This window comes from Chlorocebus sabaeus, chromosome 11, assembly GCF_047675955.1.
Source record: "Chlorocebus sabaeus isolate Y175 chromosome 11, mChlSab1.0.hap1, whole genome shotgun sequence".
Taxonomy (NCBI): Eukaryota; Metazoa; Chordata; class Mammalia; order Primates; family Cercopithecidae; genus Chlorocebus; species Chlorocebus sabaeus.
This window is the reverse complement of record NC_132914.1, coordinates 11328911-11356702: the sequence shown is the minus strand read 5'-3', so window position 1 is coordinate 11356702 and position 27792 is coordinate 11328911.

The window sequence follows — 27792 nt, the reverse complement described above, 5'->3', positions numbered from 1 at the left end:
ACAAGTTTTCACTCTGTCACCCAAGCTGGAATGCAATGACAAGATCAGAGCTCACTGCAGCCTCGACTCCTGGGCTCAAGTTATCCTCCTGCCTCAGCCTCCTGGAGTAGCTGGGACCACAGGCAGGTGCCACCATGCCCAGTTAATTTTTTTAGTTTTTGTAGAGACAGGGTCTTGTGCCATGTTACCCAGGCTGGTGTGGAACTCCTAGGCTCAAGTCATCATCCCACTTATATGGGGCCAGGCAGTGGCACATGCCTGTAATCACAGCACTTTGGGAGGACGAAGCAGGAGAATCACTTGAACCCAGGAATTCCAGACCAGCCTGAGAAACAGAGCGAGGCCCTGTCTCTGCAAAAAATTTTAAACATTAGCTGGGCATGGTGTTGTACACCTGAGGTCCCAGCTACTTGGGAGGCTGAGGTGGGAGGATCTCTCAAACCTATGAGGCTGAGGCTGCAGTGAGCCATGATCACACCACTACACTAGAGCCTGGGAGACAGTGAGACCCTGTCTCCAAAAAAAAAAAAAAAAAGCTAGAGCATCACCCATATTAAAGACAGGTATTGTCTTTTTGAAAATTTATTACTGTTATATAATGGACATGTAAAATGTCCAGTTTGAAAGTCTGAAAATAAATAACTCTAAGTATTCTTACCTTAAAATTCTGATTTCTATCTAAGATATCACATACTGTTTACATAAGTATCACAATGCCCAGACAACAACTAAAAATGTGTACAAGGGAGAAAAATGAGCATGTATGCCTATTAATTAAGGTACATTTCCCCCTTGTTACATAAAAAAGTCATCACCGCAAACCCCTGTGACTGTATCCAAAGCAAGCCTACAGTTTTACTTCTCTGTATTATAAAATGCAAGGCTAAAATTCAAATACTCTACATTTCCTGAAGCCAAAGGTGGTTTACTTAAAATAAATGCCTAGGGTCTATATCAAAAATATGAAAAAGCTAGCTACTTCATAGGCATTCTAATATAAGCTAAGCTTTTTCTTTTTTAATTGACATGTAATTGTGTACTGTACATATGTATGGAGTACACATAGTGATATTATAATACATGTATGTGATCAGCGTAATTAGCATATCCACCATCTCAAACATTTATCATTTCTTTGTGTTGGTAACGTTCAACGCCCTTCCTCCAATTATCTGGAATTATACTTTTTTTTTTTTTTTTTTTTTTTTTTTGAGACAAAGTGTCGCTCTGTTACCCAGGCTGGAGTGCAGTGGCGTGATCTCGGCTCGCTGCAACATCTGCTTCCCGGGTTTAAGCTATTCTCCTGCCTCGGCCTCCCTGGTAGCTGGGGTTACAGGCACGCACCACCATGCTCGGCTAATTGTTGTATTTATAGTAGAGACGGGGTTTCACCACGTTGGCCAGGCTGGTGTCAAACTCCTGACCTCAGGTGATCCACCCACCTCAGCCTCCCAAAGTGCTAGGATTAGAGGCATGAGCCACAGCGCCCAGCCTGAAACTGTATATTCTTGTTAACTATAGTCATCCTATGCTATAGAACACTAGAACTTATTCCTATCCAGCTAGAATTTTGTATCCTTTAACAAATTTCTCCCTAGCTCCCTCTTCCCCCACCCTTCTCACCCTCTAGGATCCTCTGTTCTACTTTCAACTTCCATGAGATCCACTCTTTTTTTGCCTTCCACATAAGAGAACATGTGCTGTGTAACTTTCTGTCCCTGGCTTATTTCACATAATATCTTCCAGTTTCATCCACGTTGCTGAGAATAACAGGACTTCATCCTGTATTATGGCTGAATAGTATTCCACTGTGTATAAAGACCACATTTTCCCTATCCATCATCTGCTGTTGGACACCGAGGCTGATTCCATATCTTGGCTATGGGGAACAGTGTTGCAGGAAACACAGAGGTGCAGATGCCCCTCCGACACTGGTTTCCTTTTCTTTGGGTATCTACACTGTAGTGGGACTGCTGGATCACACTGTAATTTCATTTGCAGTTTTCTGAGAAACCTCCATACTGTTTGCCATAGTGGGTGCCCTAGCTTACTCTTCCTCTTTTTCTCTTTTCTCTTTGAGACAGTCTCACTGTTGCCCAGGCTGGAGTACAGTGATGCAATCCCGGCTTGCTCACTGTAGCATCCGCCTCCCGGGTTCCAGTGGTTCTCATGCCTCGGCCTCCCAAGTAGTTGGGATTACGGGCAGCCGCCACTGCACCCGGCAAATTTTTGTATTTTTTAGTAGAGATGGGGTTTCACCACGTTGGCCAGGCTGGTCTTGAACTCCAGGCCTCAAGTGATCTGCCCACCTCAGTCGCCCAACAGTGCTGGGATTACAGGTGTGATCCACCGCACCCAGATAATTTTTGTGTTTTTAGTAGAGATGGGGTTTCACCATGTTGGCCAGGCTGGTTTCAAACTCCTGACATCAGGTGATCTGCCCGCCTCGGCCTCCCAAAGTGCTGGGATGTCAGTGTGCGCCCTGCGCCCAGCCAGCTCTAGTTTACACCCCCCTACAGTGTGTAAGAGCTCCCTTGTCTCCATATCCTCGCCAGCAGTTATGTTTTGTCTTTTTGATAATACCCATCCTAACAGGTGAGATGATACCTCACTGCAGTTTCAATTTGCATTTCTCTGATTATAAGTGATACTGAGCATTTTTTTTCCACATTTTTTTGGCCATTTGTATGTCTTCTTTCAAGAAATGTCTGTTTGGTTGGGTGTGGTCACACAAACTTGTAAGCCCAGCACTCAGAACGCTAAGGCAGGAGGACAGCTTGAGCCTAGACCACGCTAGGCAGCATAGCGAAATCCTAGCTCAAAAAAAAAAAGAAGAAAAAAAAAGAAATATCTGTATCTGTTCAGCTTTTTGACCTCCAAAAATTAAGAGCCCATTTTGGAATCGGATGACCTGCCTGATTCAGAGACAATCTGTGTTTGGTTCTACTCTGCCACTTCCTATGTGACTTTGGGAAGTTCCCTTAGCCACTTTGAGCTCAACTTCCCCAACATTAACCAGGAATAAGTAGCACCTGCCTCTGCTGGTTAATGCTGAGGACTGAAAGGAGAACCTCCACAACGCCACTTGACAATGCCGCCTGGCGGAAGCCCCTCAATGCGGGGCTGGTAGGATCATCTGAAGCCAAGTACAACTTTCCTTTCCACTTTCTCAGGCTCACTCTACATATGATTAGCAAGGAATAGTGAATAAAGGAAACCAAAATAATTGCTTAATTTTTAATAAGAAATTTTTAAAAAGTGGGGGTGGTGGAAAAATAGGAGGGAGAGGAGGGGAAGGAAAAGCAGTCAGTCACAAGTTCTAGTCCAGGGCTCATCCCCAGCCTCCTCACTCAGGCAATCGCCAGTCCCCACCTCCTGGGGAGGGGTACTTTCTCGGCTGGCTTCACCCACATGGAAGGCACTGCCACAGGTGTTCAGAAACCAGGAGCACCTTGAAATGGGCAAAGTGCTTTGGGTATGAGACCTACAATTTCCCCAAAGAAACCACGGCACAAAAGTGACCCACACAGGAGGTACCAACGGCTGTAAATACTTGGTGGCAAAAACTGATGTCATACTTTCTGTACAGGAGACACACACCCAAATAAAACTTGCCAAAATAGCAGAGAAAAAAATACAGCAGACATCCAGTGCCATTCTGTTACAGAAATATTTATATCCCAAAGCCAGGGACCTCTCTGGAACACTGTCTTTATTTCCACGTTTCATGGAAGATGTTTGAGTGCACTCACGTGTGTCTCAACAAACTTCCAGCCCCTGTTCTAAACCCTCTGGCTCCTCAGCAAAACCCAAAAACAAGTACCACTTTTCCTTCCAAATGGGAAATTTCCTGACCTAGCGAAACCAGCATCAAAACCACTTATTATGAGATAGTTGATTACAGGCGAAGCCCTCTAGTCCAGGATGACTCCCCTCCTGCAGGAGCCGGAAGGATGGGCATAGCACTGGCCTGCCAGACCACATCTCCAGGCAGTTCGAAACCATGGCTGCTCAGGTGAACCATGATAAAAATCAAAACCAAGTATCTCTGAAAAGTGTACATGTCAAGAACCAGACCTCGGACCAGACTCAGCAGAAATGGATATTGCAAGGTTTGTTCAGAGACCTCCTCTCCATGTCCCCTCTCCCTGGGACCTCCCTCCTTTCACTAGGGGCCCAGGGCCAATGGACTGCTCCCTTTACCTCTAGTCCAGTGGATTTTCAGGAACAGCTCCCAGACTGTACCAGACCCTGGAATGTATTCACTGAATGCACTATTTCTTGAAATGATCATAAATCACCTGACTATAACAATAATTGTTTTAAAAGTGTTCTCTCTCTCTCAGGAATCATGCCATGAGTTTGAGCAAGCAGCTTTGCTTCTCTCTACTGCAATTCTATCATTTGCAAAATGTTAACAATTACTGTGTTCACCCATAGCATTGTTATAAAAAGCCATAAGACCCACTTCATGTAGACTGCCTGGAGCACAGACCCTGTCACATGGTAAATGCCCACTGTAGGTGAGTTATCTGTAGCTATTATTACCTAGCACTCCAGCGAACAAAAGGAGTTGATCAGGTCTCATCGTATCACCATGAAAGGATGTCCATGTAGACTGCGCAGTGGGAGGAGGGGGACTCAATGTTTATCAGGTACTATTTTGTTTTTTACAAAGCGTACATATACATTTGTAGGTACACTGGAAAAGATCTGGAAGGAAATACACCCAGTGTTAACAGTGACTACTCCAAAGACACATTCATCCAAACACACAACAGAAAAACACTTTCTTTCTGTCTTCCATATCATTTGAACTATTTTCAATAAGCATCTATGGCTTTTGTAAGGTTTTTGAAAGGAATTTATTGGCCGGGCGCGGTGGCGGAAGCCTGTAATCCCAGCACTTTGGGAGGCCGAGACGGGCGGATCACAAGGTCAGGAGATCGAGACCATCCTGGCTAACATGGTGAAACCCCGTCTCTACTAAAAATACAAAAAAAAAAAAAAAAAAAAAAAAAACTAGCCGGGCGAGGTGGCGGGAGCCTGTAGTCCCAGCTACTGGGGAGGCTGAGGCAGGAGAATGGCGTAAACCTGGGAGGCGGAGCTTGCAGTGAGCTGATATCTGGCCACTGCACTCCAGCCTGGGCGACAGAGCGAGACTCCGTCTAAAAAAAAAAAAAAGGAAAGGAATTTATTGCAATTTTTTCTGGAGAAACAAGCAGGAGCACGAAAAAGGTGGAAACAGAAGGTAAAATGGAATAGGACTCAATGGAATTGAGTCCAAGCCAGGCTCGGCAGGCACACGACCCACGCACCTCTCACTACAACTCAACACCAGCTCTCTCTTCTCTGGGTCCAATGGCCCAAGACTTAGAGATAAAATGTCTATTGTGATCATATCAATCACACCAAGGAGCTTGGAACCATCCTTCCAAACTCCTCTGGTTCTGTGTACCTGCCCGAGGCTGTTAGCTTTCCTCCTGTGTCTTTGGCTGGCCTGTAACCCCCTAGTGGTGGAAATGCACCCTGACACTTAGCCATCATCCCCACAACACTCAGCACCACAAAGAGACCAGCGCAGTGATGCCCACTCGGACTGTGATTCTACTTATAAAGCAAAGGACCAGGGGCCAGATGCGACTTGTCTTTGGTAACTCACCAGCTGTTGCTTGAACCAGAACAAAGCCAGGTCTCCTGATGCCCAGAAAAGAGCTAGTGCCTGTGCCCCTAGAAACGTGGTGAAAATGTTTCGCTTGCTGTGAAAAGATGCAGTACTGGAGAAGATGGGTGCAACTTCTCATGGAGCCTCTCAGCCCAGATCACCAGGCAACAGGGCTGCCCGATGAGACACTCAGCCCAGATCACCCGGAAACAGGGCTGCCCGATGAGACACCCAGCCCAGATCACCCGGAAACAGGGCTGCCGGATGAGACATGGGGCCCAGATCACCAGGAAACAGGGCTGCCGGATGAGACACCCGGCCCAGATCACCAGGAAACAGGGCTGCTGGATGAGACACTCAGACCAGGTCACTAGGAAACAGGACTGCCGGATGAGACACTAAGCCTGTCCACCGGAAAGGAAATCTGGCTGGGCAGTGGAGGGAAATTCACACAGGTTATCCCGGCCCAACGGCAGCAACAACATGAACAAAAAATACCTGACTGGAAAGTCGTAGCCTGGCTAGCAAATTCCAAACAGAGCCACAATCCTAGCAGCACACATCACCGCAACACAGAGCTTCAGTCAGTGTGTGCACACTAAGTAGAAATGTAAAATGTCCACGTTTTTGGAACAAGGGGGCTATTTGTGTGTGTGTGATGTTAAACAAAACAGCTGAGAAGAAACTGTTGGCAAGCAAATAGAAATAGGCGCCCTTACACGTTGACAGTGAGATAACGCTATGGCCCTAACGGAAGGGAATCCAGCAACACCCATCAACATTTAAAATGTGCAGAACCCTGGATCCCACAATTCCATTTCTAGCAATGCATCCTATGAACATATTCACGCAAATATGCAAGAATTACATACAACTCAGCATTGATTAATCCAAACAGTTGGGAACAACCTAAATACCAGTGGGGAACTGGTGGAGAACAGTGTTTCTCTTATGCCAACATCTGTGTTTTTAAAAAGAAGACACATAGGCTGGGCACAGCGGCTCACGCGTGTAATCCCAGCACTGAGAGGCTGAGGCAAGTGGATCACGAGGCTAAGATATCCAGACCATCCTGACCAACATGATGAAACCCCGTCTCTACTAAAAATACAAAAATACAAAAATTACCTGGGTGTGGTGGTGCACGCCTGCAGTCCCAGCTACTCAGGAGGTTGAGGCAGGAGAATCGCTTGAACCCAGGAGGTGGAGGTTGCAGTGAGCTGAGATCACGCCAGCCTGATGACAGAGCAAGACTCTGTCTTGGAAAAACAAACAAACAAAAACTGGCAACAGTGGTCACAGGGCAGTGATGGGAGTAGGACTTCCTTTCACTCTCCAGGACCTTTTGAATGCCACTCATATTACATATTCAAACTATATGACTACAGTAAATATTTTCAAAGTAACTATGAAAAACTGGGGGAATAATAATACCTAACACACAGGACTGCTGTATAATTAAAGGATGAAAAACATTAAGCACTATTAGAGTTCAAAGGAAGAAAGATTAATTCTAGCTTGGATGTCAGAGCGGGATCATGTAAAGGAAGTGAGTATTTCAAGTCTTGAAGGATGGAGAAGATTTAAGAGGCAGAAGTGTGGAGATGATGTCCCAGATGGAGATAAGAACACAGGCGAAGACGATGTCCCAGATGGAGATAAGAACATAGGTGAAGAAGATGAAGAGATGAGAAAGTATAAATTCTAAGTGCAGTTCTCAGGTTGGGCTTCAGAACAGGGCTTAGGCAACAAGCTGGAATGCAAGGCTGATGGTGGGAATGGAAACACTGAAACCCAAACTTGCATATCACGCCCAGATCAAGAGCCTTGAATGCCAAGTCAGGGAACCCGTCCTCCATCTTAACAACAAAAAATCACTGGGCCGGGTGCGGCGGCTCATGCCTGTAATCCAGTGCTTTGAGAGGCTGAGGCAAGAGGACTGCTTGAGGCCAGGAGTTTGAAACCACTCTGGACAACACAGCAAGACTCTGTCCTTACAAAAAATTTAAAAATTAGCTAAGCAGAATAGCAAACTTGTAGTCCCAGCTACTCAGGAGGCTGAGGCAGGAGGATCACTTGAGCCCAGGAATTTAGGGTTACAGTGAGCTGTGATGGCACTCCTGCATTCCAGCCTGAGCAACAGAGCAAGGGCATGTCTCAAAAATCAAATCAAATGAAATAAAATCACTACAAGTTTGTCTAGACATAAAGTATAAAATCATACCATATATGATTTAATCCAGATATATAATATAAATTAGAGGGGAAAAGAGAAATTAGGAAGCTATTATAAGAAGACAAGACTCAACTAAGACATGAGCAAAGGCCCTGGGCTCACAGCGCTATCTTTATATAAAGGAATGAACTACCACATTTATTTTCATGGCATCACCAACTTAAATACAGGCTACATTATTAGTTTATTTGTCCAAGATCAAGGTGTCGGCCAACTCAGTTCTGGGACAGGGACCTCTTCCTGGCTTGCAGACAGCCACCTTTCTTCTTGTTTCCTCACACCAGGGCAGTGGGAGCTCTCTGCTTTCTCCTCTTTTTTTTTTTGAGACAGAGTCTCGCTCTGACACCAGGCTGGAGTGCAGTGGCACAATCTCAGCTCACTGCAACCTCTGACTCCCTGGTTCAAGCAACTCTCCTGCCTCAGCCTCCCGAGTAGCTGGGATGACAGGCACGTGCCACCACACCCAACTAATTTTTGTATTTTTAGTAGAAACAGGGTTTCAGAATGGTCTCAATTTCCTGACCTCGTGACCTGCCCACCTCGGACTCCCAAAGTGCTGGGATTACAGGTGTGAGCCACCACACCTGGCCTGGTTTCTCTTCTTCTAAGGACACTCATCCTGTCAGACCAGGGCCCACGCTCATGACCTCATCTAACCCTAATCACCTCCCAAAGGTCCTACCCCCTAATACCATCACACTGGCAGTTAGAGCTCCAGTACAAGAATCTGGGGGAGACATAAACATTCAGTTTATAGCAATGTCTTTTCAATCCTGTTGAAAAAACAACCAACTGAGTAGGCAAAGAAGTACCTTATATGTAAGCAAGTCAGGACTTTTCATATTTCTGCTAACACATTAAGGTCAATTTAAAATGTCTGATAACAAGAGTCAGAAGCAGAGATAAATGAAAGTTAGTTACTCTGCATTTTAGGCCCACATTGAGCTATCTTTCAATGACATTGTGGCACAAAGAACACTGCTTTCTATTCCTGGTTTTGCCACCAAAAAAGCTGGAACATTTCCCTGTATTTCCATTTATCTCTAAAATCACTGGGCTGATCTAGCAGACCTCCAAGGTCCCTTCCATTCACAAATTCCACAAATAACTTCCTACCAACAGAGGCTACACAAATAAACTACACTGACGAGGGGGAAAGCTAACACTAGCAAACAATGAGATGCACACAAGACAAGACTTATAGAGAACTGGATCAACCACAAACTGGTGGACGATGAGCCGGCGGTGGATAAAAACACATTCCCTAACAATGGACAGAGAGGCAATGGCACTGAGGTAGTATTATTGAAGATTTCCTATTTTACATCTTCAAGATAAATGGCCCAATTGTTTATATTCATTCTGATTAAATGTGAATGTGAAAACTTCCTCCAGGGGACATAGACATCTAAAAAGTTCCCAATGTATCCAATTCGTCATTTGATATTTTTACTGACAAGAAAAATGAGGGACTGAATATACAAACAGACCATGCCTGATCATATGTATAAAGACAGAACTCAGACCACAACCTGTAGCTGCCCACCCAGGAAACCAATCCCCTATCTACAGTCAACAGCCAGGAGGCCAGCCAGGCTAGCACATCAGACAGGAAGCCAGACTGCTCTCTCTCCACAACCCAGAGACTAAACCACAACTCTGTCCCACGTGGCCAGGACTTGACTCAAAACTAACAGCCACCCTAATTTGGGCACCTGTTTCCCAGGTAGGATCATTCAGAGAAAGCCAAATACGCCCCTAACCAATCACATAGGACACCCCGCTTCTGCTCAGCCGCCTCCAGCCCCGACAACAGCCTCCACTGGGAGCCGTTCTTTTCCATCCTGAAGCTTCCCCACTCCTCATCCGCCACTCACTTGCATGTCAGTCTCTGCCACACGCAAGTGACGGTGCTGACTCCCTTGCCACAGCAGCTCTGAGAAAGTCGCCTCTGCCTGTCTCATGTGGGCGGTCTTCCTTTATTTCCCCCAAAGAGTAAGTCTTAAATGAGGGGCTTCTCTCTATATGGCCAAGTTATACAATTCAGAAGCCCAGCATGGCAGATTCCAAGCCTGGAAAGACCATACACCCCTCAGGTCCTCTTTCCACAAAACACAGCTTCCTGACTCCTTCAGTCACTCCGACCAACCAGGGAAGGAACCACGTGTTATGGAAAGATCAAGGGCCTTGAAGTCAAACTTCTGAGTTCATCAAGTACTTCATCTTTCCACTTAAGAGATTACATGGCCTTGGCCAGGCATGGTGACTCACACCTTTAATCCCAGCACTTTGGGAGGTCGAGTCGGGCGGATCACTCGAGGTTGGGAGTTCAAGCCCATCCTAACCAACATGGAAAAACCCCATCCCTACTAAAAATACAAAATCAGCCTGGCGTGGTGGCGCATGCCTGTCATCCCAGCTACTCAGGAGGCTGAGGCAGGAAAATCACTTGAACCTGGGAAGCAGAGGTTGTGGTGAGCCGAGATTGCACCATTGCACTCCAGCCTGGGCAAGAAGAGCAAAACTCTCTCAAAAAAAAAAAAAAAAAAAAAAAAAAAAAAAAAAAAAAATGACGTGACCTTGAATAATCTTCTTAACTTCTCTACGCCTCTATCTTCATCTTCAATAAAATAATTTTACCTCCAAGATTGCATTAAATGGAATCCCACATGTAAAACAGCTGACAAATATTAGGGGCCTAACAGCTGTGCGCTCCTACTGCTGCCCCACTTTACCCCAAGGGAGAAGCCCAAGACATCCAGAAAAAGCCTGTTGATCCCTAAAACCTCAGCATCCTGTGTTCACACAAGGCGCAGTGGCATCCAGACTTACCAGGGTCACCCAAATACAAGACATGTTTTGATTTTTCAACTTAGGTACACATGGCTTCTAACGTTCACCATATATGGTCCATAATTTAGAAGAGATTTTCCTACACTACCCCGCGGTTCTATTTTAGCAGACTTAGATGTGCCATAATAGCTCACTCTCTTAAGCCCTCTTCAGTATCAAAAACAAAACTTTAATCTGTAACACAGTTATCAGCAGTGAAAGTGGAAAAGGCACCTATGAGTCAAAACAACCCTCTGCCCTGCCCCGCCCTACAAAAAGCTGTTCAGGAGGATTTGGGCTGCTTATGAGAATGCTGTCTGTATTCCCAGGGACAGACAAACACTTACCCTGGTTAGAAGCTGTGCTGCTCAGCCTCCAGGGTAGAAAGCTCCCCCACACCCTCTACCCAAGGAGAAGAGAAGCAAATGGGGTGGCCAGGCTCCAGGATGTGGACTGTTTAGTGTGGTTTCTGCAGTCCAGGTCACCGCCATGGGTGAAGCTCTTCCTTCCTTCTTTTCCACCCAAGTGGCCAAGGTCCTACGGCTGCTGTAGGGCCTCTTCCCTAGGATGAGTCAGCCCAGCCATTCCCCTTCCCCTTCCTTTTTTTTTTTTTTTTTTTGAGATGGAGTCTCGCTCTGTCATCCAAGCTGGAGTGCAGTAGTGCAATCTTAGCTCACTGCCACCTCTGCCTCCTGGGTTCAAGCAATTCTCCTGCCTTGGCCTCCCAAGTACCTGGGATTACAGGCACCTGCCACCACACCCAGCTAATTTTTATATTTTTAGTAGAGACGGAGTTTCAACTTGTTGGCCAGGCTGCTGTCAAACTCCCGACCTCAGGTGATCCACCTGCCTCGGTCTCCCAAAGTGCTGGGATTACAGGCATGAGCCACCACGTCTGGCCGCGTCAGCCCAGCCATCCTGACTTTTTGGATGTCAAAATTACTCTCTTCCACGTCTACCTTCCAAGTAGCTAAATCAGAGATCTGGCTTTGGGGCAGGCTTGAAGAATCCCTGTTTTTGGTCCTCAAGAGGTCCTACCAGGGTCTGGGACAATTCCAAGGCTTGTGTTCTTAAGGAGGAAAGAAACCTCACATACACGGCTCTCGCAGAGCTCAGGCGAGCCCGTATCAGAGGCAAGGCTTGGGAGGCGGCCCTAAGGTTTGGGTGTGCCATCTATGATAACAGCTAAGAGATCTGAAGCCAGCAGTCTGGGTTCAAACCTCAATTCCAACAGCACTGGCTGTGTGATGTTAGACAACGTCCCCAGCCTCTCTGTGGTTCTGTTTCCTCACTGTAAAAGGGCCACAATAATAGAGCTGCTCTAAAAATTAAGTGAATTCGTGCATATAAGGTATTCAGAACAATGCTTGGCACATGGAGGAGTTCAACAGACACGTATTGAACGAGTAACTTAGCAATTAGTAAATATACTCATGCAGGCCAGGCGCGGTGGCTCACGCCTGTAATTCCAAAACTTTGGGAGGCTGAGGCCAGAGGGTCACTTGAGCTCAGGAGTTTGAGACTAGCATGGGCAACACAGCAATATTCCATCTCTAAAAATGTGTTTGTGTAACATATATGTATATCTACACTCACATATTCATAGTGTATTTATAATATACAAAATAGTTGGAATACAGAGTTAACTATTCACAATGGTTACTTCTAGAGAAGGAGAAATGCAAATTTCAGCTTTTTACCCCACACATATATTCCTGTATCATCTGAAATATTTAAGCCAATTGTATGTATAAATTTGCCCCAAAACACATAGCAGAACAATGTAGTTTTGACTCAAAAATCTTCAAATCATGATGGAATTGTTCTGTGAAAGTAAAGTTATAGAGATGAAAAGTCTCCCTCCAGCCTAAATGCTCTTTCATATGACCTATATTACACACCCCAATGCAGATGCCCCAATCCTTTCCCCACTGTCATAAGAATTTTTCAGTGAACTGCATTCCCCTTTACAAACTAGATGACAGTTAGAGTTACCAGGCAAGAACGCGGATCCAGCTCTGCTTTTTCAAAGCCCAATGTTCCTCCCATAATAGCAATGCATTCTTCAACCGGTCAACTGCCCCCAACACCTGAGCTCTCTGTTGTACACAACCCAGTGAGGCCTGGGAGAAAGCAGGTGCAAATTCCACTCACTCAGTAACAACACATCCCGCCTGATTCCTCTACTGGGCTAGTTCTCAAGTCATCTTTTCCTAAGCTTTCATTCGGCTCTACCACACGTACCCAGGCTGGGTAAAATACTTTACCAGGTTTTTTTCTTTTGAGACGGAGTTTCACTCTGTCGCCCAGGCTGGAGTGCAGTGACACCATCTCGGCTCACTGCAACCTCCGCCTCCTGGGTTCAAACAATTCTCCTGCTTCAGCCTCCCAAGTAGCTGGGACTACAGGTGCGCCACCACACCCAGCTAATTTTTGTATTTTTAGTAAAGATGGGGTTTCACCATATTGGCCAGGCTGGTCTCAAACTCCTGACCTCGTGATCCACCCGCCTCGGCCTCCCAAAGTGTTGGGATTACAGGCATGAGTCACCGCACCTGGCCTACTTTACTAGTTTTATTCCTGAATTAAACCTGTTATTACTATCAATAATGTCAATCAGTGCCATTTCATTCACCGTATGACACACACACACAAAGCACTTCATACTCGCTCCACCTATCTGCTTTTCTGCAATGGCCACAGTGTTCACCATCTTACATGAGAGGCACAGAGAAAGACAATGACTTCTCCAAGGTTCTGTAATTCACAATCAGTGGCAGAACCAACATGCCCTACCAGGTCTGGCCAAGGGCACCATCTGGTTGCTGCCCCTAAGGCTCAATGGGCAAGTAACAGATCACTCCGATTGCAGAGGCTTCAGAAATGCCCTCCGCCGCCGGGCGCGGTGGCTCAAGCCTGTAATCCCAGCACTTTGGGAGGCCGAGACGGGCGGATCACGAGGTCAGGAGATCGAGACCATCCTGGCTAACACGGTGAAACCCCGTCTCTACTAAAAATACAAAAAACTAGCCGGGCGAGGTGGCGGGCGCCTGTAGTCCCAGCTACTCCGGAGGCTGAGGCAGGAGAATGGCGTAAACCCGGGAGGCGGAGCTTGCAGTGAGCTGAGATCCGGCCACTGCAGTCCAGCCCGGGCTACAGAGCAAGACTCCGTCTCAAAAAAAAAAAAAAAAAAAAAAAAGAAATGCCCTCCGCCATGGTACAATGGACGGTTCGCTCTCAGGAGGGGAGGCGGGGTGGGAATCAGCACACAGTTCTGCTAGGTTTCTCATGCAGGGCACAGACTATGTATTTTGTGCCTTGCTTTGCAGGTGAAATGTCTCCTGCCCCCTGTACAACAGCTCTCTTTGTCCTCGCCACATAAAATTACAACTGAGTTCCTCACGGGCAGGCAGTGATCACTGCCCTGTGCCACACCTGACTGATGTCCAAACAGGTGGACACACAAGCTCTTCTCTTATGGGCCAGGCTGCCCCCATCTGCTAAGCATCGAAAACTACACACAGGATTTGCAGAACATGAATGACATGGAGGTGACTGCTTTATCTCTGTTGAAAACTTACTGCACTGTCCTAAAAAAGGGAATTCAGGAAAAGCTGAGCATCTGAGGCTGGCTGGCTATAATCTTCAGCTGCTGAGAAAGCCTCAGCTGCTCGGTTCCACTGTGGAAATCCAACTCCTCCCTCAAAGTCCAACTCAAGTACACCTCCTCTGCGACGCCTGCCCCTTCCTCCCTTTCACAAGCATGTGTTCTCTCTGCAGTCCCAGAGCATTCTATCGCCACCTCTGGAGCCACACTGTCCCAGCCTACAGCCAGCTCAGTGCACAGCTGCCTCTCCCTGTGTGTACCTGCGGGCCCTACCTGGGCTGGAAGGTTGCCTCCTCCTCCTCCACACAGAGGCGGCACTCAGGAACTACTGAATGAGGGAGGGAGTGGATGAGCAAGATCACCCAAGGGCCACAGGGAGTGGCCTGCAGCTCCCAGCAGGAACAGCCCCTGCCCTGCCAATCCGGAGGTGCTGGCTCTGTTCTCAGCAGGGCCACTAAAAGCTCCGTTATAACAGCTCTAGGCCACAACGGTCAACTTGGTGTCAGGCCCTAGAGACACCAAAACTCCTAACAAATAAAGAGGCCGCGTATGCAGCATGCTGGTTAAAAGCACAGGCTTCGGAGTCAGAGCTTCAATTCCACTTACTATGTGACCTTGAGCAAATTACTCAATGCATCAATCTCATTTTGTCACCGGCAAAATGAGGACATTATCTGCCACACAGTGTTGCTGAAAAAGTAAGAGAGGTGACAGACGCAAAGTGCTTGGCACTTACTCTTACTGGTTTATTACAAAGAAGAGAACACAGGAACAGCCAAATGCAAGAGACGCACAGGGCACACCATGGGGCAGAGAGGTCGGGGCTCTCATGCCGTCCCTGGAAGTGCCACCTCCCCAGCACCAAATGAGTTCACAAAACCAGAAGCTCTCCAAACCCAATATTTAGAGGGTTTTATGGAGTTTTCATAATATAGACATGATTAAGTCATTGGCCACCTGTGACTAGCTCAATCTCCAGCCTGTCTCGTCTCCCCTCCCAGAGGTAGGGGTGGGGCTGATATGTCCAACTCTTTACTCATGACTCATCTTTCTGGCAACCAGCCCTAATCCTGAACCTGTCCAGGGGCCCGAAGCCACCTGTCATCTCATCATACAAAAGACACTCCTATCACCCCAGAGATTCCAAAAGTCTTAGAAGCTCTTGTGTCAGGTATTGAAACCTAAGACCAAATAATATAACCAATGATGTTCCTATCACTCAGGAAATTACAAGGGTTTTAGAAGCTCTGGGCCAAAAACCAGGAAGAATACTAAATACATACACTATTGTACTATGTAGCCCACATCACAATAATTTTTTTTTTTGAGAGAGTCTACCTCTGTTGCCCAGGTTGGAATACAGTGGTGCAATCTCAGCTCACTGCAACCTCCACCTCCCAGGTTCAGGCAATTCTTGTGCCTCACCCTCCTGAGTAGCTGGGACTACAGGTGTGCGACACTACAACTGACTAATTTTTGTGTTTTTTAGTAGAGACGGGGTTTCACTGTGTTGGCCAGGCTGGCCTTCAACACCTGGCCTCAAGTGATCTGCCTGCCTTGGCCTCCCAAAAATCTGGGATAAGTCACGAGCCACAATGCCTGGCCTCACTACCACAATAATTATACTGAGAGGATGGGGGAGAAAAACGTGGGCACCGGGTGCGGTGGCTCAAGCCTGTAATCCCAGCACTTTGGGAGGCCGAGATGGGCAGATCACGAGGTCAGGAGATCGAGACCATCCTGGCTAACACGGTGAAACCCCGTCTCTACTAAAAAATACAAAAAACTAGCCGGGCGAGGTGGTGGGCGCCTGTAGTCCCAGCTACTTGGGAGGCTGAGGCAGGAGAATGGAGTAAACCCGGGAGGCGGAGCTTGCAGTGAGCTGAGATCTGGCCACTGCACTCCAGCCTGGGCGACAGAGCAAGACTCCGTCACAAAAAAAAAAAAAAAAAAAAAAAAAAAACCTGGGCAACAGAAGCAGGGGGGAGGGTAAGCAACCTGAATCCTTGTCTTCCACAGTAGGACATCTCCCTGTCTTTCACACAATCTAGAAGCACCAGCTAAAACATAAACACAGTAACCTCCAAGGAGCAGGGATCAGGGTGAAGAAGGGTAAGGTAGGGGATTGCTGGGTTTTGTTCTAAGCCTTGTTAATTTCTGATTCTTAGAGCTGTATGCCTGTACACCTTTGCTAAAAATGAGTATTTACCTGTAATCCCAGCACTTTGGGAAGCCAAGGTGGGCGGATCACGAAGTCAGGAGATGGAGACCATCCTGGCTAACACGGTGAAACCCCGTCTCTACTAAAAATACCAAATATTAGCCGGAAGTGGTGGCGGGCGCCTGTAGTCCCAGCTACTCAGGAGGCTGAGGCAGGTGAATGGTGTGAACCTGGGAGGCAGAGCTTGCAATGAGCTGAGACCACGCCACTGCACTCCAGCCTGGGTGACAGAGCGAGACTCCGTCTCAAAAAAAAAAAAAAAAAGAGAGAATTTAATGTTTAAACAAAATCTGATACTTGACCAACAACAATAGTATATTAAGTGATATGGTTTTTTGTTTTTGTTTGAGAGAGGGTCTTGCTCTGTTGCCCAAGCTGGAGTGCCGTGGTGCAATTCTAACTTACTACAGCCTCAAATTATTGGGCTCAGGTGATCAACCTCTCGAGCAGCTAGAACCACAGGTGTGCACCACCACGCCCAGCACTTTTTTTTTTTTTTGGTAGAGGTGGAAGTCTTGCTATTTTGCTCGTCTTAAACTCCTGACCTCAGTGGATCCTACTGCCTCAGCCTCCCTAAGTGCTGCGATTACAGAAGTGAGTCACCACACCAGGCCCAAGTGGTGTATCTAAAATTTTTTGGAATCCAACCACTTTGAAAATGTACGGAGAGCTATAAATCGTCTCCCCATAAACACACATGGATGCATATACACAAAATTGTTGGCCGGGCGCGGTGGCTCAAGCCTGTAATCCCAGCACTTTGGGAGGCCGAGACAGGCAGATCACGAGGTGAGGAGATCGAGACCATCCTGGCTAACATGGTGAAACCCCGTCTCTACTAAAAAAATACAAAAAAAACTAGCCGGGCGTGGTGGCGGGCGCCTGTAGTCCCAGATACTCAGGAGGCTGAGGCAGGAGAACGGCATGAACCCGGGAGGCGGAGCTTGCAGTGAGCTGAGATCCAGCCACTGCACTCCAGCCTGGGCGACAGAGCGAGACTCTGTCTCAAAAACAAAAACAAAAACAAAAACAAAAATTGTTGCACAGGATTTTGGGGACTTCATAAACTTCTGAAAGCCAGGTTAAAAACCTTAGGATTATAGATTCTGGTTTCTCTTTTTTCCTTTTCTTTGTTGTTGTTTTTTTTTTTTTTTTGAGACAGAGTCTCGCTTTGTTGTTCAGGCTGGAGTGCAGAGGCCTGATCTCAACTCACTGCAAGCTCCGCCTCCCATGCATTCTCCTCCCTCAGCCTCCCGAGTAGCTGGGACTACAGGCGCCCGCCACCTCGCCCGGCTAATTTTTTGTATTTTTAGTAAAGGCAGGGTTTCACCATAGCCAGGATGGTCTCAATCTCCTGACCTCGTGATCTGCCCTCCTTGGCCTACCAAAGTCTGGGATTACAGGCGTGAGCCACCGTGCCTGGCCCTAGATTCTGGTTTATTAAAGGAAATGTATTTCAAGTCAGAGCTTGTCATTTATTGCACAGGAAAATAAAAACTTAGTTAAAAAAAATCAAAAACACCCACATGATAAAATGAGGTCCTGCTTGGTTTTAAACTACTTGGTGACCACCATCAGTTGTTTTCTTGACCACGGGATGCACCTAATTCCTAACTATGAATAAAGGTGTAAACATTGTTTATTGGGCTTTTGGCTTCAGCCTTGAAACAATCAGATTCTCTCAAACTCAGGAATGTGAATCGCTGTTGGGTTGATGCAGCTGTTTGCATTCTAGAAATGGACCTGGAATCATGTACTTTTTGCCCATGAAGAGTCCTTTGTATAAAACTTGAAAAGGCAAGGTCCCAAATTCCCCATATGGGTGTTTCTTCCAGTAGAGGAATTACTCTAATGACTTCTTAGCAAAACTTACATAATCAGGGCAGGCCATCAAAATACTCCAAAACACAAAGTTTAGCTCCGTTTCTGATGGACCTCTCTCCACTGCTATCAGTCTCACCAACAGCCTCACATCAAGTCAGAGAAATGGTTTTTTCATTTAAGAAGGATCTTCATGGCTGGGTGCTGTGGCTCATGCCTGTAATCCCAGCACTTTGGGAGGCCAAGGTGGGCGGATCATGAGGTCAGGAGTTTGTGACCAGCTTGGCCAACATAGTGAAACCCCGTCTCTACTAAAAATACAAAAATTAGCCGGGCTTGATGGCAGTGCCTGTAGTCCCAGCTACTCAGGAGGCTGAGGCAGGAGAACTGCTTGAACCCGGGAGGTGGAAGTTGTGGTGAGCCAAGATCGCACCACTGCACTCCAGCCCGGGCAAGAGAATGAGACTCCGTCTCAGAAAAAAAAAAAGAGGGATCTTCATGTTCCTGCCAATTTGCACAAAAAAAAAAAAAAAAAAAAAAAAAAAACTGGTATCTCTTAACCAGAGGCAATGAAAAGCACCTCCCAGGCTGCTGTAGTAAGTGGATCAGTAACTGTGGTGGGAGATTCCAACCCCCCAGACCTGTGACTATGTCACGCAACAAAAGGGCTTTGCCACAGGCCTTAGGAGGAGTATCCTGGGCTATCCAGGGAGGTCCAATCTAATCCCATGAGCCTCTAAGAGCATAGAACTGGCCAGGCGGGGTGGCTCACGCCTGTAATCTCCACACTTTGGGAGACTAAGGCGGGTGGATCACGAGATCAAGAGATGGAGACCATCCTGGCTAAAATGGTGAAACCCCATCTCTACTAAAAATACAAAAAATACAAAAATTAGTCGGGCGTCATGGTGGGCACCTGTAGTCCCACCTACTCAGGAGACTGAAGCAGGAGAATCACTTGAACCCAGGAGGTAGAAGTTGCAGTGAGCTGAGATCATGCCACTGCACTTCAGCCTGGGCAACAGTGCGAGACTCCATCTCAAAAAAATTTTTTTAAATAGGGCATAGAACTTTCTGCGAGTGGAAGAAGAGAAATGCACACACGGGAACTGGAGAGCCTGACCAGGTCCCTGGCCTAGCTAGTCCTGAGCTGATGGGACCACATGCAAAGACCAGATAGAGGCCTCAGGAGCTGAGGGCAGCTCCCAACAGATGGCCAGCAAGGGAACAGACACCTCAGTCCTGCAACCACAAGGAACTATATTTGGCCAAAAGCGCTTGGAAACAGTTCTCCAGTGAGGAATGCAGCCCAGCCCACGTGGTGATTTTTGCCCAGTGACACCCATGTCAGACTTCTGCCCCACAGAACTGTGAGATGATACAATTTTGATTGTTTTAAGCCACTAAATTTGTGGAAATGTGGTAAAGCAGCAACAGAAATGAATACAGTGATTTACGTAGAAATCCCTAGAAGAGTGGCACGGTGTTGACACCTGACAAGCGTTTCCTGATTTCCTTATATCGCAAGGCAGGGCTGGCCACACTCCATCCAAAACAAGAGACGATAGACTTGTTCTGACAAAACAGATTCAGTGAATTATAAATGGCCCAGAACACCTACAGATTTTAGGTTTCAGGTCAGTGATTGCCTTTCCTTTCACTTAGAAACCTCCCAATGCTCATCTTACTGATAAACTCTAAGTACCAGGCAGGAGACTAAACACCAGACAAACCCTGTTCCAGATGCCCCGGGAGCCCATCCCAGCACTCACTCCGCTGCACTGAAATCATGTCCAGGTCAGTTTATCCCACTAGACCAAGAACTCCAGCTCTCCATGTGTGAGTCACCAGTGCTGCCTCTGCATCTCTGCTTCTAGGATGGTGCTTCTGCACTTCACAGGAAATCTGTATCCATGTTTGTCAACACTATGTATGACAGTGTCACTTAATATCTGCACAGAAAACATAAATTCTTTGAGGACCAGGGCCAGGTTTATTAGCTTTTGTACTCCCACTGCCACTGTCTGGGACATCAGAGGCACTCGGTAGAAGTTGGTGAAGAGAAAGAAAAGGCAGAGGAGAGAGAGGAAAGCAGGACCAACACCGCAGACACAGATTCTGAGGTGGCTGGAGAAGAGGCAGGGCAGGAAACTTCCTGGATGCTGGAATGGGGTTCACTGTGATACCTGCTGCTGGATTTCAAATGTCAAAGGTGATGCTTTGCTGACCTTGACCTCTGACTGCCCTTTAGCTTTCCCAACCTCAAGACAGGGCACTTAGAAACTGCAATGTCAAGAAATTATGCTTCATTAAAGCATGGGAATGTTATTTACATTGACGTTCATTACTTCATTTTTTACATGGGAATGTAAATAATTGAAGAGATTGTTAAAGACTAAATCATGCACATTCAATAACTTTGTAAAATATTAATGATACCTGAAACACAAATTTTGATGTTCCCCAAAAATGCTAAAATATAAAATACTAGCCAATTAAAGATAGAAAACAATCCTAATGAAGCTCCCCAACAGACACATTAACACTTCTCTGTACATTAAACACTTGGGATTTCAAAGGAAAACCCAGATTCATTCCATTCTTAAATATGGCGTTTTTGTTTTGTTTTGTTTTGTTTTTTTAAATCTTAGGTAATACAATATTTCATTTAAAATTTACAAAATTCCATTACATTCATGATTTCATTTGATCCTCAAAACAATCTCCTGAGTTAGGCAGAACAGGTATTACTAACAACTAACTCCATTTTATAGGTAAGGGAACTGAAGTTCAGAAAGTATTTGGACTTAACAAAAGCTTTAATAGGGCCACATATCGAAACCAAATCCTCTGCTCAAAAGAACTAGAGTAAGTTATCTTTTACATATTATTCATACTTATGTCCTGTCAATATCCAAAAATGTTTTGAGGTAGCCTGCAATAATAGACACCTATCCAATAAAAACATTAAAAAGAAAAATGGGGGAAAAAAAACCAGGTGACATGGGAGACAGAGGAAGGTAGATAGCAAAGACTGAGACTTATAATCTAAGAAAACTTCGTCTCTGGCCGGGCGCGGTGGCTCAAGCCTGTAATCCCAGCACTTTGGGAGGCCGAGACGGGTGGATCACGAGGTCAGGAGATCGAGACCATCCTGGCTAACACGGTGAAACCCCGTCTCTACTAAAAAATACAAAAAACTAGCCGAGCGAGGTGGCGGGCACCTGCAGTCCCAGCTACTCGGGAGGCTGAGGCAGGAGAATGGCGTGAACCCGGGAGGCGGAGCTTGCAGTGAGCTGAGATCCGGCCACTGCACTCCAGCCTGGGAGACAGAGCGAGACTCCGTCTCAAAAAAAAAAAAAAAAAAAAAAAAAACTTCGTCTCTGACCTTCCAGTTCCAGGGAGATAATACTAAAGGAAACAAGATGGTTTATAGACTCAAAAACTGACAAAAGAGAAGTCGCATCAGTTCTTAACTATGAAACACTCCTAGCAGCCACAGCAAATCTCTAGGACAACATACCAATGGCATCAAAGCAAGAGTATACTTCAGTGAAAGAGTGAATTAAGTTCCCTGTTTGGGACCCTGGCCAGGGCTAGAGAAAAGAACTCTGAAATGTAAAGCTCAAAAATATATCCTCTGTCGGCCAGGCACACTGGCTCATGCCTGTAATCCCAGCACTCTGGAAGGCCAAAGCAGGCAGATCACCAAGTCAGGAGATGGAGACCATCCTGGCTAGCACAGTGAAATCCTGTTTCTACTAAAAATACAAAAAATTAGCCAGGCGTGGTGGCAGGCGCCTGTAGTCCCAGCTGCTTGGGAGGTTGAGGCAGGAGAATGGTGTGAACCCAGGAAGAGGAGCTTGCAGTGAGCTGAGATCTCGCCACTGCACTCCAGCCCGGGCGGCAGAGCAAAACTCTGTCTCAAAAAATAAATAAATAAAATAAAACCCTCTAGAGAAAGGGTTTCACTCCGTCACACAGACTGGAGTGCAGTGGCATGATTATAGCTCACTGCAGCCTCTAATCTTGGGCTCAAGTGATTCCCGCACCTCAGCCTCCCAAAGTGCTGGCATTACAGGTGTAAACCACAGCACCCGGCCTTACTATTTTAAAGAATTAGTTACCATATTCCTTAGAATTGTAGCTCCTTTATAAGTCATTCAACATGTGATGCAATTTTTTTACAAGTGTTTTTTTTTTTTTTTTTTTTTGAGACGGAGTCTCACTCTGTGGCCCAGGCTGGAGTGCAGTGGTGCAATCTCGGCTCACTGCAACCTCTACCTCCCAGGTTCAAGTGATTCTCCTGCCTCAGCCTCCCGAGTAGCTGGGACTACAGGCGTGTGCCACCACACTCGGCTAATTTTTTGTATTTTTAGTGGAGACGAGGTCTCACCGTGTTAGCCAGGATGGTCTCCATCTTCTAACCTCGTGATCTGCCTGCCTTGCCCTCCCAAAGTGTTGGGATTACAGGTGTGAGCCACCCTACTCGGCCACAAGTGGTAATTTTAAACTATGCTTCAAACCATTACACAAAGCCAAGTACATCTACTCAAGGCACTCTCAAATTTCCATTTACTCCCATTTTACTCAACCAAATAAAATGTTAAATTAGAACATATTTCACATGACGCTTAAAAGATCAACAAACTGCTCCTGAAAAGTTCTGAGCTCAACAACTTCATTAATGAGAAAAAAACAAACCAACTGGATATAGTGAAGATGCTGCACATAAAACACAATTGTGAAGAATATGCAAGATATTGCCAAAAAGCTGCTTAAGCTTTCATCATAGATACTTGTCCTTAACTCCGAGATAAAGTATATACTCATGTAACTAAACTCGTTTAAAGGGAAAAAAAGGGGAAGAAGAAAAAGAATTTCCATTTTAGAATCCACATTTTCAAAGGGCTCCATTACTTACACCACTGCCAGGAAGAGAATTTTTCTTTGCTGTATTTGCTTGAAAGAATTAAAGGTGTAGGGCAAAGATTCTTGGAAATTATGTAGTTTACCATCCTCAAAAGAAAGAAAAATGAAGCCCAGAAGAGAAGGCCTTCCAGGAAAATTCCAGAGCCGGAGGTAGACCCAGTACATTGTTTTTGTTTTTGTTTTGAGACGAAGTCTCACTCTATGGCCCAGGCTGGAGTGCAGTGGAGCCATTTCGACTCACTGCAACCTCCGCCTCCTGGGTTCAAGCTATTCTCCTGCCTGAGCCTCCTGAGTAGCTGCGATTACAGGCGCCCACCACCATGCCCAACTAATTTTTGTATTTTTAGTAGAGACAGGGTTTCACCATGTTGGCCAGGTTGGTCTCGAGCTCCTGACCTCAAGTGATCCGCCTGCCTAGACCTCCCAAAGTCCTGGGATTACAGGCGTGAGCCACCGCGCCCGGCAGACCTGGTAAGTTTTAATCAAGTACTCCGAACTATGCAACAAACACTAGGAACTAATAGAAAAAAAAATTAATCTAAAAGCCCTCTGGAGAGTCAAAGAATTGCAGATTTAAAATAGCATGAATACTTGGATTCATGGTATTGAAAAAGGACCTCGCATTTACCCGCCATGTACAAACTGCCTGCCCACCTCTATCAGAGCATTTTTCAAGCTGTGCTAGTTAACTATGTACTGCCCAAAGCCAATCTGTCCCTGCAGATCATAAGCTCTTAAAGACCAGGACTTCAGAACAAGCAAAAACTTCAGAGAGAAGGGAGCCACCGAAACAGAGTTCATAGCAATGGGTCGGCGGTAGCGTTGGGGTCTGGGACAGCGGAGGGCAGAGAAGGCAAAAGGACCTGCATGACACGCTACAGGGCTAGGAGCCACAGCTGCGGTGATTAGTTCAGTTTTCTCTTGTATGCCTGTTATTTATACACCATCTCTTGTTCAGAAAGAACTTCAGGTTGAGTATTTGGACTCCTTGAACCTTCTGCTGTTTGTCTCCGGGACGTTTAACACTCTTAAAAGGGGGAAACTGTCCAGTTTGATTTTGCTTCCTGAGACATTACAGGTTTTTCAAAAGTTTGATGAAAGCATTCACTAAGGAGTGATTCCACTTTCTTTGGTGGCTGAGAAATACAGCGTCTGGGGGGCAGCATCAGGTCTTCCCATCAAGCTGAGGTCGGAGTCTCCCCACCCACGGACCTCACCCTCGCTCTCTCCTCATAAATCTGACCTCTAGCTGTAACTGCCTTGGCCTCATTCCCTGCGTGTGGATGCTCCTGCTTGAAACGCATTTTCCGGCCCGCCAAATTTTTGGGAGAGTTTCTTCCACTCTCCAGGCCCTGAGAGCTACAAAGTTTAATCTGGCTTTCCAGATTTTTTTTTTCCTTCCCATTACTAACGGAAGAAATCAAGAAGCGCCGGGCAGAAGGGCCCTGCTTCCTCCAATCAGAGCCCAGCCCGGGGCCAGAGCAGGAAGCGCGGCGGTGGGACGCGCGGTGACAGCCCCTCGCCCCCCGGGACGCGCCGGCCAGGGCAGAGGTCTGTGCGGCCGCTGCGCGACAGCTCCGGGCCCGCGCCTCTCGCTTCCTCCCGCCCGGCAAGTGAGAGGATAAATCACGGGTTGGGGGCAGTGCGCCCCCACCAACCGCGCCCCCAGGGCACAGATCCCCACTACACCCGCGTCCCAGGCGGGGTCGACCCAGACGAGCCACGGGGCGGCGCACAGCCCCACTAGCAGGGCGGCCAGGACCCACGCGCGCGGGTCCACGCAGCCACCTATATAGGTGACAAAACACTCAGGAAACCGTCATGCGGGCCGGGAAAGAGCCCCCACCCAGAGTCACGGACTCCCTCGTCCGAGGGTCCGCGCAGTCCCTTTGGTGATAGCGAAGCAGTCTCGCTGCGAGGGCGGGCGGGGAGGGCGACGGAGTCTCCCACTCGCGGTGACCCGGACCCGCCCCACGAGTGGGTCCTCGCAGGACGCCCTCTGCCGCACACGGGGACCAGCCACGCCGCGGGGGGACCGGGCAGAAGCCAGCGCCCGGGTCCAGGCAGTCCCCTCCGCGGCAGACGCGGGGAGCCGGGGAGCAGTGGGGACCGGCCCCCACCCGCAGGGCGACCCGGACCACCGCGCGGGCCCACGCGGTGTCGCAGCGGGCGCGAAGCCCCCGGTGGCACCCGAGGCCGAGACAAAGCCCAGGCGCACGGACCCCGGATCCCGACCCCGGACCCTGCGGAGCCCAGCTCGGAGCCGCCACGCCCGGGGCAGAGACCCCCGCCCGGTCCGGAGAGCCGGTCACCGGTCGCGCCGTCTCACCTCAGGCCGCCGCCTCGCAGCGCTCGCTCCTAGCTGCGGCGCCTGGACCGACTGGAGGGCAGCTGAGCAGCCGACAGAGCAGCAGCAGCCTCAACAATGAAGCCCCGGGGCGGGGCTGCAGCCTGCGCTTCAGCCCGTGTTCCCCGCTCAGGATCCGGCTCCGATCACTGAGCTGCAGCTGGCGCTGGGCTGCGAAGGGGACACACGCGCAGGCGCACAGGGCCCCGCCCGCCGCCCCTCCCCCAGCAGAGCCGGGCGCCCAGGGCCCGCCCCCCGGCCAATCGGGAGCGAGCTGCGCGGAGAGGGCAGGGCCTGGGGGAACAAAGGGAAGTTGGGAGGGGGCGGCGCTGGGTCTGGGCTTGCGGAGTCCCGCGGGAGGACCGGACCCAAGAGCTGGCCGGATTCTGGCCTTGTAGAAGACCCAGCTCAACGTCCACTTGGAGTCTGCTTTACGGGACGCGCTCATCTCAAGCCCAGAACTCAGGCTTTTAGGGCAGAGAGCGAGATACAGGCTTACTTTACAAAAAGGGAAACTGAGGTCCAAGGAATAGGATTGCCTGCTGCCCAAAGTCACCTAGTCCCATTCACTCGTTCACCTTGTCATTCAGCAAACATTTGGAAGCACGTATGGTGGGCGTTAGGAGTGAAGTAGGGCCGGGCACGGTTACTCGCGCCTGTAATCGCAGCACTTTGTGGGGCCGAGGCAGGTGGATCACTTAAGGCCAGGAGTTCGAAACCAGCCTGGCCAACAAGATGAAACCCCATCTCTACTAAAAAGACAAAAACTTAGCCGATCGTGATGGCACTTACCTGTGGTCCCAGCTACTGGGGAGGCTGAGGCAGGAGAATCGTTTGAACCCGGGAGGTGGAGGTTGCAGTGAGCTGAGATCATGCCACTGCATGCCCTCCAGCCTGGGCGACAGAGTGAGACTCTGTCTCCAAAAAAAAGAAAATTAATAGATGGGAAGTAGAAGCGAACTTAGGCCTTCCCTGAAGGAGCTCGGCCAAGGAGTACCTGAAATGTCTCTGCATCTCTTTAAGGTCTGATAAAGGAACCAGGAGCGAGCACTAATCACTTCCCTTTCCTGCCTCAGAGCTTTCATGTGTTTGCTGTTCCCCAGCTGAAATGCCAAGTACCAATGGTATTTATTTGTTTATAGAAATCGGGTCTCCCTATGTTGCCCAGGGTGGTCTCAAACTCCTGGCCTCAAGCTATCCTCTTGTCTGAGCCTCCCAAAGTGTTGGGATTACAGGCATGATCCACTGTCCCCAGCCCTGATGGTTTTTAAAACCTCTTTCCTCATCTTATTTGAGCTTCCTGCATCATGTGACCCCACACCCTTGGTTTTCCTGTACCTCTATAGCTGCTCCTCTGTGGGTCCCGGGGACCCACCCCCTTCTCTGCCCAGCTTGTATATGTCTGGGCTCAGGCCAAATGCCCTTCCATTTGCAGTGGGCACTGCTACAGGAAATCTCTTGCCCTTCCGGGCTTCACAAACCATCCACATGCTCTGCTGCCTGCCAGAGACATCCATCCCTGTCAGATGCCCAGCCCTGACCTTTCCCAAAGGCCCAGCTGGACACAGAGAAGCATCTCAAATTTTCCGAGGGCCAAAACAGAGTGCTTTATTAGTGCCCTAACCTGCTCATCCACATTCTTGTGATTCTCTGTAAGCAGCCCCTCCATCCACCCACCTGCTCAGGTGAAAAATCTCAAATCCTCCTTCAGTCCTTCCTCCCCAAACCTCTCATGCAGCCCTCTGCCTTCCTAGGACCCTGAGCACCCCTCACTCCCAGCACCAGCTGGGGTGCTGTCTGAGTGGCTGCCTCCCACGTGGCATGAAGTGTGACCTCTTGCCCAGTGTGGTGGCTTACGCCTGTAATCACAGCACTTTGGGAGGCTGAGGTGGGCAGATCGCTTGAGGCCAGGAGACTGGGACCAGCCTGGCCAATGTGGTAAAACTAAAATACAACAATTAGCCAGGCATGGTAATGCATGCCTATCATCCCAGCTACCCTACCCAGGAGGCTGAGGCAGGAAAATTACTTGAACCTTGGAGACAGAGGTTGCAGTGAGCCAAGGTCACACCACTGCACTCCAGCCTGGGCAACAGAGCGAGACTCTGTCGCAAATTTAAAAAAAAAAAAA